The sequence below is a fragment of the Manis pentadactyla genome, chromosome 14, assembly GCF_030020395.1.
Source record: "Manis pentadactyla isolate mManPen7 chromosome 14, mManPen7.hap1, whole genome shotgun sequence".
Lineage (NCBI taxonomy): Eukaryota > Metazoa > Chordata > Mammalia > Pholidota > Manidae > Manis > Manis pentadactyla.
The window spans coordinates 74,992,604-75,005,210 of record NC_080032.1 but is presented as its reverse complement, the minus strand read 5'-3'; the positions used below and the strand labels follow the sequence as shown (position 1 = coordinate 75,005,210).

At 37.0% G+C, this 12,607-nt stretch overlaps 1 protein-coding gene across 9 annotated transcripts in view; it reads right to left on the bottom strand.

Moving 5' to 3' along the window:
* Positions 1-12,607, bottom strand: part of PIK3C2G (phosphatidylinositol-4-phosphate 3-kinase catalytic subunit type 2 gamma) — a 378,973-nt gene that overhangs the window by 119,943 nt on the left and 246,423 nt on the right. The gene's annotated exons all lie outside the window — the stretch shown is intronic.

The following is a 12,607-nucleotide window of genomic DNA, read 5'->3' as shown; positions in this document are numbered from 1 at the left end:
GCTAATGAGATTCCAAGAGTAAAGAATCAATAAGAGGCCTGACTTTCCTCATTTCAATTCACAAGACACTTTTCCTTCTTTCAGGCTTCTTAATTCTATAACATAGTTATCTGATGAACATGTTTTTGACTTCTTATTAAAGTATAGACAAGAATTTTAGATACAGTATTTATTTATAAGTGACTACATATATTGCAACTCAACCATCACCTCCACATTTTTCTGCTTTTCTTCAAAAGATATTGCCCCCACACTGTCACATACCTGTATGTTGCTCTTTGTCCCAGCACTCCCCAACCCCACCACATTCCACCCCCTCACCCCGCCGGCCTTGATTACCTGGAGGAAGATTTCTGGATTCAAATCCCAGCCCTACAACCTACAATTAATTTAGGTCAGTTACTTAACCAGGCTAAGATTTTATCTCTTTATCTGTAAATAAAGAAATAACTCTGACTCTGTAGAGCTGTATAGAACACAGAATGAGCTGAGGCATTTGGAAGAGCTTGGCACAATGTACAATACTAGTCGGTAAAAAAATGTTAGTTTGTCTGTATCTCGCAGCCTCCTTAAGCCAGCTTCTGTCTCTACCTGGCAGTGTGCTCATGTCACAAACATGGGAGGTAGAGAGCATAAAAAACCAAGAATACTTTGCTAGATATAATGGAAGAGTGACAAATATTTTTTACTCTCTCTGCCATGTGACAATTTCTGTTCCCGTGAAACTAATTCCAATATGTTAAAACTTTACTATTATGCTGTAAAACATTGAAATGGAATAAAAAAAGACTAAGTCCTTTTAATGTTAGCCTTTCTTGGACTGATTATTTTAATTTTAACTGGTCTCCAGTTTTCTCCTCTTCTGAAAAATGATTAACATTCAAGGAACTAGAAGAAAGTTATTGTGAGAATGGAATACAGAGAAAAAAATGATTAAATGCATAGCAGCCAAACATATATAGATGAGTTTCATTCTGCATTCCTAATTTTGCATCTCTGACCAATATGTATTATGTTGCAGAGACTCTAAGAAACACATTACTGTCATTTGTTTTATGTTCTCTGTTCCTACACATTTAAGTTAAAACAATTAATTGAATGAGTATGCATTTGTCATTGTTAGGAGGCCAACGTATTTTCTAACACCTCTTTTTCTTTCCTAAAGGAAATATAAACTCTGAGTGGAACAGTAGTTCTTATTTACTTCTGGAAAGCATTAAAAAAAACAACTCAAGAAGCTAAAAATATAATCCATTGCTACTTGGTTATTTTCAATGTAGGAAGAATAGTAAACAACAACAAGTTTTCCTACCCACCCTTATTGTGAAATTTTGCAATGTCAGACATAAAGTAAATGAATCATGTCATTGTTTGGAGGCTCTCAGACGTAGTATGAGTGTGAATTGGAAAGCCACAAATGCAAGCTTGTACATGTAAAACTTCAAGACTCTTTATGTAGAATTATATGTCTTGGATTCTCTCAGTGTTCTGAGGACTTTAGTAATGTATTATTTTATAGTGTACTTGAGTTTCAGTGAGGTAGGGAGTTGATGGGTAGAGTATTTCTATACCCCATATCAATTCTTGCCAGCATTTTGAATATTAAATTACTTGTTTTTAAAAATATTTTAACTTATTCTAAGAATATTTTAACTCTATAATCACCTGACTACAATATACATGATAAAAGGACAAGCTATTCTGTGCAGATGAAGTCAGCTTTTTTTAAAACAATTAAAGAAAAGATATATTTACGGGTGAGGAGTCATAGGACCTGTCAGAATTATGTCATTTGTATTCCTAATAGTCCTAATTCTTATTCTATTAGAAATGTATTTGCTTCTCTCATGAGCAGTTGATTCAAGGAAGAAACACTCAGTTTGTTTTCTTGTTCAAAAAAAAAAAAAAAGGCAGAACAGGGGAGATTTGCAGAATATGACTGTACTCTAAAAATAAAGAAAGCAAAGAAAACTCAGTGTCTTCTGTTATGATTACTTTCCTTGTAGGATGTGCCTGATTCAAACCCTGTGTCTCTGCTAAGATGACATCCCTGCTAAGTTCTACTGGTGAGATCTTGTTCAAGCTTTATGGCTTTTATCCAATTTGTAAAGAGTTTGTTTTTACAAATTGCAGAAATGATTGGTAGAGTGGTAGAGTGGAGGAGATGAATGTGTGAGGTCAAAATAGTCTATCCCTGTGTCTGTAGGCACAGTCACTTTAATAAGAGAAATTAACATGTCCTTTCATTTTAAACAACTGCAGAGAAGTTGGACTGCACAATTTTGGATGGAGGGTTACTTAGCTCTGTGTCAATGACCTTCACCAAAAGGAAGTGGTAAGCCCCTTATGCCATAGGCTTCACCCACTGCCTCTGTTTGTAGACTGTAGAAAACAGCTACCTACTCTCCCTTGAGCATTATAGAAACTCTTTTCAAAAGACATTGTCACCTGGGAGAAGCACTATTGCTTAAGCCAAATAAAATGTTTTGAGTTTTTTTTTTTTTTAAGTTAAAGTCAAGGAACTGATAAGTATTAAGTAAGATTTGGTGTTGAAAGATAGGGTTTTTAAGGATGTAGGCAATGTGTACAAATCTCAAAATTCCACAGACCTGTTTATCTTAAGGTTTGTGAGATCCAGCAATGATTCAATTTGATATTGTTTTGTACACATGTCTATGTACACTATAAATATACTATAAATAATGACATTAAAATGAGGATAAATGCTTAACATCTAGCTGATTAAAGGTTTTGACAGTGTTAAGTATGAGAGGCAGAAAGCAAGAAGAGAAGGAAAACAGCCCAGGTTGATTGAGCACATTTGTTATAGGATGTCATGAAAATATTTGCATCAATTATGCAGATCATGGTGGGCTCAGAGAGACCTAAGAGAGTCACAAACTCCAGTTACCATGAAATGGAGATTTTCCTCAGAAATTAGAGCTTTGCTCCATTTCTTAATGTACATAGCTGCTTCTGGTCTCATGGTAAATGACTTGCTAGCCACAGGAAAAGTGTAGGTAGGTCTCATTTTATCAGTCGGCCAGCAGGACAGAACAGTCACACCATCCCAGCCCTCCTTCCCTCACAAACCCTTCAGTGTGTAGGGCTTAAGCTTAGTTCTCAACAGCTCGATATCCCACATCTTAGGGGCTGCCTTTATTTTTGCTCACTTGTGCATTTCCTGTGAATGAAGAGAGGAAACAGTATCCAGACATGGAAGGAAGTTGAGCTACCCAGTAAAAATAAGTGATTTCAGGTGACTCCAAGATGTCCTCTACCCATTTCCTTCTGTGTTTGTGGCCACTTTATGTAGGCTAAAATATGTGGCTCAGTAGATCAGTATTTAGAGAAAGGTTAAAATCCAATATTTGATATGGAATTATTTTTTTAAAGATTTCAATAGCACGATTAAGAAATAAAAAGCATTTATCTCTTTAACCTTTACAACTTTTATTTCTCAGTGGGTAAAAGATTTATTTAACATTTCCCTAAACTGAGGAATTTGATACATTTTTTTAGTCCTTGCAAAGATTACTGTTTCTTATGATTAGTTCATTCTTAGAATACTGATTTGCTCTTTCAGAAATATAGCACTAAACTTCAGTTGAATTTGGTACGTAAGGAGTATTATATGGGCCAAGACTGTAGAAATGTAATTTCCAGTCAATAGTTATTTTGCAATATATACTTGTCAATAAACCATTTAGTAACAACTTTCAAATATAAAATTATTAAAAGGGAATACATTCAGAAAATAATGAAATTCATACCTTAGAGATTGTATACATTTTTAGAACACTCAAATGTATGAGAGAGACCCTTGAAGGAACCGATTTAATTTCATCCTCAGACCATAATTTATATAACTAACATTAATTACCCCCTTAGTCTCTTTGGAATACTATATGTTCATTTTATGACGTACCCAGTGTGCTTACACTGTGTGTTAGATTTGATGATTGTTCCCAACTCTCTGTTTTCTCCTCTGAAATTATATGTCTATACTCTCTGCTCTATGACTTCATGGCCTTCTCGTAGGCAGTCTACTTCTCTGCACCCCCTTGTCAAGTTTGACCATGTAACTCACTTTGATCGGTAGGATGTGGCTGAATGAAATGTATGCCCATGTCCATGCAGATGTTTTACATGTCCTATCAGGGACTGGTTTGTCCTCTTCTGCTTTCAGCCATGAGAATAACATGTGTCAGCTGTATTATGTATGCCCTAAAAAAATCTTAGGGAATGAGAATGGAATGTCACTGGACAATGTCTTCTCCTAGGAAGAGATGACAATGTGGAACACAGCTGAGCATGGCTGAGCACTGATGTGGAGTCCACTGGAACCAAGCAGAATTACAAGACGTTTGCAGCCTATGGGCTGCATGAGTGAGAAATAAATCTCCTCTGTTGTAAGCCACTGAAACTATGGGGTTATTTGTTGCTATGTTAAAAACTAACGAGTATGCCAAGTTTCATACTCTTTTTTCCTTTTCTTTGTTTTTGTTTTCATTGTTTGTTTGGATTGCCTTTAGAACATGAAGCATATTTTTAAAACATACCCAGTGTTAGCCCTGAGGATATTTAGGGGCAAACCTCATTACTGAAAATAAACAAAAGTCATCTGGAGCCAAGTCTGGTGAATTAAATGAGTGATCAGTTTGAGTATACTCTTTCTGATAAAACAACTCTAAAAGTAATAAAAATGGCTTTCTTTTATGGATTATAAAAAAGCCCCAAAGGGTATTTAAAAAATGATTTGATCTGCTTATTTGGACATGCATATTCAGTTATATTACTGAAATTTTATTTTATTACTACTAACATACTTTTTGACTCATTTAAAAGTGGAAATAGACCTATATGCCATCTGTTGCTTTGTCCAGCCAAATGTTTGAGGGTCTAATAAGAGACTGTCTCTGAGTAAAACTGTTGTGCTAATGAGTGCAGTAGTGCAAAGCGAGATTTTTTAGGGCTCGCATAACACAGGACTAGACAAGGGCCTGATGGTCGAGGGCAGCGAGGGAGACAGTACGGATAGCTGCTCGGGGAAACAAAGCGCCGCTCTCATGGTAACAGCTGGGAGACTGAAGTGGCTGAACAGAGGGGATCGGTGGCTTTGAACAAGGAGGCATCTGTATCAGATTGTTGAGTGGAACTTCCCTTGCTGCCCTGGAGTTAGCCTCTAAACCCTAAGATTAAAGTAAAGAGGTAACAGTTATATTTTAAACATGGTCAAAGAAAACCCTGCTGGTCAGACAATTCTTCAAAGCTTATTGGGGTATGGCCTAAATGGCTATGGTACACCAAGCATTATTTCCCCTGCTAGACCTTACTATATATGTGCAGGTGGTGGTGAAAAAAAAGGGATGTCTGAGAGCCATGAGTCATCAGCCTAGTGAGGAACAGCATGGTTCCAGTGTGCCCGTTTCCCCTGCAAAGTACAGTAAAGAAGGAAGCTCAAAGCCGTTTATTTGGGTGTGGGCCCGGATGGGAGACTGCCACCTCATTCCTGGGTTAGATTTCTGCTCTGAAGAGGGTTTACTTATTTTCCTTGAGTTTATGTGAACAGGAAGAAAATGCAAGGGCAGGATGGCATAGTGAGGAAGCAGCCTGCGTTTCTGCACCCTAACTGTTTGGCAAAGAGAAGATGTGTGAGCTTCTCAAGGTTCAAATAAACACATGGAAGGTAATTAATTATATGTGAGCTACTCCTTGTGTAGGAAGGGGTAGAGCCAAAGCCAGATTTCCTGGTGCGAAGGTCCTGTAAGGCTGCTCAAAGAACTCACCCACCTGAGGTGCCAGGTGTGGCAGTGAACCCACACGGCCCTTGAAAATCAGAGACCGCAGACAGGGAGCTGCAACTGTTTGCCCCACCCAGTGTGGGCACTGCTTTTCTCTATCTTCTCCCTAGTCCAAAGTCAAGAGAAGTTAGAACTAGAAGAGAAAGAAAAGAAGAGGAATGAAACAGCAGACCATACCCTCTACTCCCTGCAAGTCTCCCGAGCTAAGGCTTGGCTGGTCCTGAATACTGGGGAGGAGGTATGCATCAGATTGGAGATGAAAATTAAATTTCAAATTGGACAAAACTGGTAGGAGTTTTTTGATATCTAAAAGTGACCAGGAAACTACAGAATCTACCTGGTTTTAATTAGGGTATGTGAAAGGGCAAAGGTAGTATCATAAAAATAATAAAAACTCTTGTTGGAGGCTTATGAAGCTCAGCCAGTTTAAAGAAAACTAGGCAAGCCAGTTAAAAATCTGAGACAGTGCAGGAAGAAATACACTTCAGGAAATGCACTGATTGAACTGCATGAGAGAAAAAGCCTCGGATTGCAGAATGAGGACTGTGGGATATTGCCTCACAACTCTTAAGAGAGTCGGCTGAGATTTTTCTCATTGCCTTTCTTTCTGTCTTTGCCACCACTCATTGCTCTTACATAACAGAGCCCATTTTGGCTTCATTTGTTGGTGGTCATTGCTAAGCATAGAATTATGTTTAAGAAATCACTTATTTCTTCAAAAAGAAAACATTATCATTGCATTTATCTGTATATATAGGCAGGTACTTACTATAAAAATTAATAGTTTATCATATTTAAATAAAATATTTAAAGATATGAGCAGTTACATATTTAATTATAAGCCTAAATGGTATTCTTTAAAAGAAATTTAGCCATAGATGAATAGATGGTACCCGGTTTACGTAAATAGTTGTAATGATTACTGTTACACAGCAATGATTCTCTCTTAGCATCAGGTGGGACCTATGAAAGAAAACAATTATGCTGAGCAGGTAAGCTCCCCTGAATGGATTCCTGAGTCTATAATAAGGAATCAGAGCCCTTCTCACTCACCTATCTTGCTCCAGGTAAATTAGTAAAATTCCTTCCAATCCATTCACATGTATTCTTTTGTTTACATATTAAATATACTGAATAATGTGATTTAAGAGTAGAAATTGTCCTCCTCCTCTCATTCCAATGCACACTTACTGCTTTAGTGTAACTTATTTTATTCAGATCATTTCCCTAAATTAAGCACCAAGCTGTGAATAGCTGTAAGTGATCCTCTCAGGCCCCACTGTTATACTCTGTATGTGCTTATTAATCCTAAAACAGAACAGGTAGAATTTTAGCTCTGGGCACACCTTGAAAGAGATAGCTATCTATAAGAACTTCCTGTATTGCATCTCTCTTTCCACCCATTCTGGTTTTCTTCATTCCCTGATTCCAAAAAATCCCCAAGAATCTCTGCTCCTGCTGCCCTTCCTTTGCCAAAAACTCCACCTAGCTATGCTCTCTCCTGTCGTGTCCTGGATTCCCAGTTCGTTCTTTCCTTCTTACTCCAAACATGTATTTGTTACTGTAAATTACACTCATATTCTCAGAGAATAATATTACCTGAACATGGAGCTGAATATTTTGAGATAATCTCGCTCACCCCTCACATGTATTAGAGGAAGAAACCGAAAGATTAAGGGACTTGCTTAAGGTTCTACCACTAGAACCCAGAGTTCCTAACCACTGCTCCAGCCTCCTTTCATGGCACCACATTGTGTCTATTATGGACTAAGTATGTATGTTTCCCCAAATTTATATGTTGAAGTCCTAATGCTCCCTATGATGGTATTTGGAGGTTGGACTTTTGGGAGATGATTAGGTGACTAGGTGATAGGGTCATGAGAGTGGGGTCCCCATAATGGGATTAGACTTGAGGAGTCTATAAGAAGAGGAAGAGACTGGAGCTCTCTGCTCTCTCTGCCATGTGAGAAAATGGCAAAAAGGCATCTAGCATCCATCTACAAGGCAGGAAGAGGAACCTCATGGGGAAATGGAATCAGCCAGCACTTGATCTTGGACTTTCCAGCTCCAGAAATGCGAGGAATAAATTTCTGTTGCACATGATCTATTTATTCTTTTTAATGCAGACTGAGCTGATTAACAGTGTCCTAAAAACCAACAAAACACAACTTGGGAGACAATTTTCTACTTGCATCACCTCTTTCCACCCGTTCTGGTTTTCTCCACTCCCTGATTCCAAGTTTGTCTGACTCCAAAGCCCTTACTCTTCACTATCACACTGCACCACCTCCTGATACTCCAACACAGGTAACAGCTCTAGATTTAGCCTGAGACTAATACAATCTAGGAATCCTTTTCCTACTTTCCAACTGTGTTTCTCATCAATCTCCTTTTGTTTCTTGTTTTCTAACAGTCAGAAGTCTTACACTCTTGATTGCTTTCTTTCTTCCAAAGTCCCTCATTTCATTTTGTCCTGCTATCTACAAATTCCCCTGCCAAAGCCTCCAAAAAATGCCAATAATATTCTCCTTTCTTCTTTTAACATATTTTGATCTTTTAAATAAGAGCTTCTTAACCTAACTACATTCTTGTGTCAAATATTTATTAACAGGAATACTTTTTCCTCCCTGGCCTAGCCTACAAAAGAATAGATGTAGGATCTGCAGGTACATCTAGCTTGATTTTGCTTTGCAGATACTGTGTTTTTTACAAATTGAAAGTTTGTGGCAACCCTGCATTAAGCAAGTCTATCAGTGCCATTTTTCCAACAGCATTTGCTCAGTTCATGTCTCTCTCAACATGTGAAACTTTTTCATTATTATCTTATTTGTTATGGTGACCTGTGATCACTGATTCCTATTTGAAAGCTCAGATAATGGATGGCATTTTTCATCAATGACAGTAATTTTTAGCAATGAAAGTTTTTTTCAGTGAAGTTATGTACATTGTTTTTTAGACATAATGCTATATCACACACTTACTAGACTACAGTATAGTGAAAACATGCACTGGGAAACCAAAAATTCATTTGATTTGCTTTATTGAAGTGTTCACTTTATTGCAGTGGTTTAGCACTGAACCTGTGATATCTCCAAGATGTGCCTATACTTTCATAATGCAAATCACACACCTGACTCACCTCTTCTCCTTTAGAAAGTGAGACCAACACCATGTTTTGAAGGACCTGATCTCCTGTAGTTCATTTAGACAAGTGGTAGTGCTGGATGGGGCAAGGAGAATGAAGGGAGAAGATGCTGAATTCAAAGTAAACCCCTGATTACATTTGGGAAACTAAGATTCCTGATGAGCTCTGCACACACAACTGATGTGCATTGAACTACCCACTTTAATTTAATTGAGCCTATAGTTCCAAGGGATTTCAAGTTGTGACAGAAGAAAAATAGGGTATCACTATTTCTACATCAGCACCAGTACAGTAATAAAATAAATTCTGCTTGACATATAATTAATGCTCAAATTAATGCTCCCAGAATTTTAAATTAGTCCAATAGAAGTCTACATTTTCCATTACTCTGAAAATATGGTTCTGAACTGAGCTTCCAACTCAGCCTTTTCTTTTGTGTTTTCTTTTTTTTCCTGAATACCTACACAGTTACTTTAAAGGCAGTGCAAGCATCTTTTCCATAAGTTTCCCTAACAAAATGTCTTTTAATGGCAAGGCAATTCCTTTACTGTATGAATGTTTCATAAAAATGTCAACCTAATAATAAAAATCCTCTTTACCCCTCTCAGCCTTTTGTTCTTGCCCAGCGGTCTGCTGAAAACTAGATAATCATCATATTGTGTAGTAAAGAATTCATATGTCTGAACACAGCCGGAGGGGCAGGTTTTTAGGTGTAAGGCAAACTTGACTTTGAAATACCTAGTATCCCTGGAACCTCAGCTTCGAATCACAGTTGGGGAGACTGCTTTACTCGTCATTCCTCAGAATCACAAATAGCACAGTTTATTGTGTGAGGATATTGAAGGTTCCCTGGGATGTTATCCATAAGATTTGGAGCTGTGTTTGATGTCCTGAGAAAATTTCTGGGACATTATTAATATTATTATTTGCTGTCATGAAATGCATGTCTCCTGAAGTCAGCTAGCACCATTTAATCCTACTACTTTTGGAAATTCAATGAAGACTTAGTGTCTTTATGAGGCCTCCATAGCCTCCCTGGCTAATTTTCTGTTGACTTGTGTGATGTTATTGTTATTGTTGTTCATGTTGTACTTGCCAGGCAGGGACAATTGTCCTGTCTACTACATCGTATGAATGTAGAGGACTAGGCGCATTTTGGTTCTAATCCCCTGTGTATGACACACAAGTAGGTTAGAAATTCCAACTTCAGTCACTCCATTTGTAAAATGATAATAATGTTTTTCCTGTCATCAAATATTTATTTCTGTTGTGGACTGAATTGTGTTCCCCAAATTCATATGTTGAAGCCCTAGCCCCCAATGTGACTATACTTGGAGAGAAGCCTTTAAGGAAGTAATTAAGATAAAATGAGGTCATAAGTGTGGGAAGCTACTCCAATAGGACCAGTGTCCATTTAAAGAGAGGAGGTTCTTAAGCGAGACTAAGAGAAGCTGTGCACAGAAAGAAAGGTCATGTGAGGACCCAGAGAGAAGGCAGCTGTCTGGAGGCCAGGAAGTGAGGTCTTACTAGAAACCAACCCTGCGGGCACTTCGATTTTGACTTCCAGGCTCCAGAGCTGTGAGAAATAAATTCTTATTGTTCAGCCACTCATTTTGTGGCATTCTGTTATAGCAGCCCTGGCTGACTAATATAGTTTCCAACCTAGAACTCTTATGTCCTAACATTCAAGACCTATGTGTTATCTATCTATAAAATATCACTCTTGGATTTTACTAAGGCAACTGAACCCTAACAGGATCAATTTAATAATCATTCCCCCCAATACCTCCTCTCCACCTGGATTCCTTATCTCCATGAATACAATCACCAGCCTTCCATCAGTCTAACTAAAACTGAGGAAGTCATCCATGATTCTTCTCTCACCTTCATCCCCAACATCAGATTTGTTACCATGTTTTAATACAGTTATCATGTAAAGAGATCTCAAATCTCATTTTCTCTCTCTACCCTCACTGACAGAAGTTAATTGAGGCCTTAATTTCTTGAAGGTATTACTGGAGTCTTCCAGTACTTGATTTTCCTACCACTTGCATTTTGATCTTTTTCTCTCTTAAATTAGTCCTCTTAATCCAGTGAAGTTCTATTCTCAGGATTTAAAACCAAGTAGCCTTCAGGATAAAATGTAAAATACTTAACATAACTTCTTAGTATAACTTTAACTCTTAGTATAACGTTAGCTTCTTCACATCTTGAAGTTTGTCTCTTATTCCCACTCATATTCTGCCATTCCAAACATAAAGTACCAATTAAAGTAACTTGAGTCGTCTCTTCTTTCTCAGGCTACAATACTTTTAGAATGCTCCATCTTCTGTGTCTGAAATGATATGTCAGTATGTCAACACCATGTTAACCTTTAATGCTCAACTTAATTGACAACTTTTCCAAAAAGTCTTTCTTGGGCATGTGTACAGCATCCCCTCTTAAGGGGGAAGTAATTCCCTGTTTCTGTTATTATAACAATTACCACTGTGTTTTTAAAAAATTCTGTTTTAATTTTTTTTTTTAACCTCTCCCCTACTTGACATAAAATTATTTGAGGGCAGGTCTATGACTTTATACTTACTGTCTAATGGAGTTTCTGATTGTGACAGCACAGGCAGTTAGCAATTGTTGAATAAATGCAATGACTACTAAATAAATAAACCCAGTCTTTCTAAAATTGGTTTCCTCTATTTTCTTGATACAAATTTTAGGATATGAACCCAAACTAATTTGTTAACCCTGGAATTATATAATCCTCTTAAATTATATTTTTATATGCTATTTCCTCTAATCTCCAGTAAGTTTAATATGTATTTATTTATTTTAAATAAATATTGTTAACTTTCACATTCATGTATATTTGAAAAATTTGAAACATTCCAAGAAACTACTAGAGATGCTCCATCATATTGTGATTTGAGGACTCAGATCATGAGGAAGAAATATTGGGGAAATTTTTACTAAGCAAAAATAATAGCTTAATTAAATTAACTCAATTGAGGAAAGTTACATGAGCTAAGTATTACATAATTTGAAGAGAAGCTATCCCACAACGCATTTTGCATTTCATTTTGGAATTGGATTTTCCTTGCATCTCACAGATAAATTATTACAAATGTAAGAAAAAGAGACGTGTGTTTATGAAAGGCAGTGTGTATGTGTGGGAGAGTGGGTCTCTTTAGGTGAGTAATCATGGCATTTATTCTCAAAGAATTTCATAAAACTTGTTAAGATATTCAGACTACCAATAATGTTGGTGCAAAAAAAAGAAATAGAGTCAGACTGTAAAATTTAGTATTATTTAAGATGTGAGCAGTTATACTAATAATACAAAAGTTGTATCTATTAAAAATAAAAGAGCCTTTAACAACCCATGGGAGGCACTTACTCTTTTTGTTATTTTTGGCTTTGGTCCTCTTTGGAATTAAGTCTTTTCCACTTTCAATCCCTAAATCATTTAGTCCTTATGGGACTCTCCCTTCATAATTATCCTGTAAGAAAAGTTTCAGGAGCCTTACCTTAATGAGATGCTTTCTTCGTCTCTAAAATTATCAGTGGAAGTTGAATGAGAGTGTTTAAAGGGCAGGTAACTGAAACTGCTTTGGAATTAACTGGTTTGCAATTTTTCTTTTTTTCTTTCACACACATTAAAAAA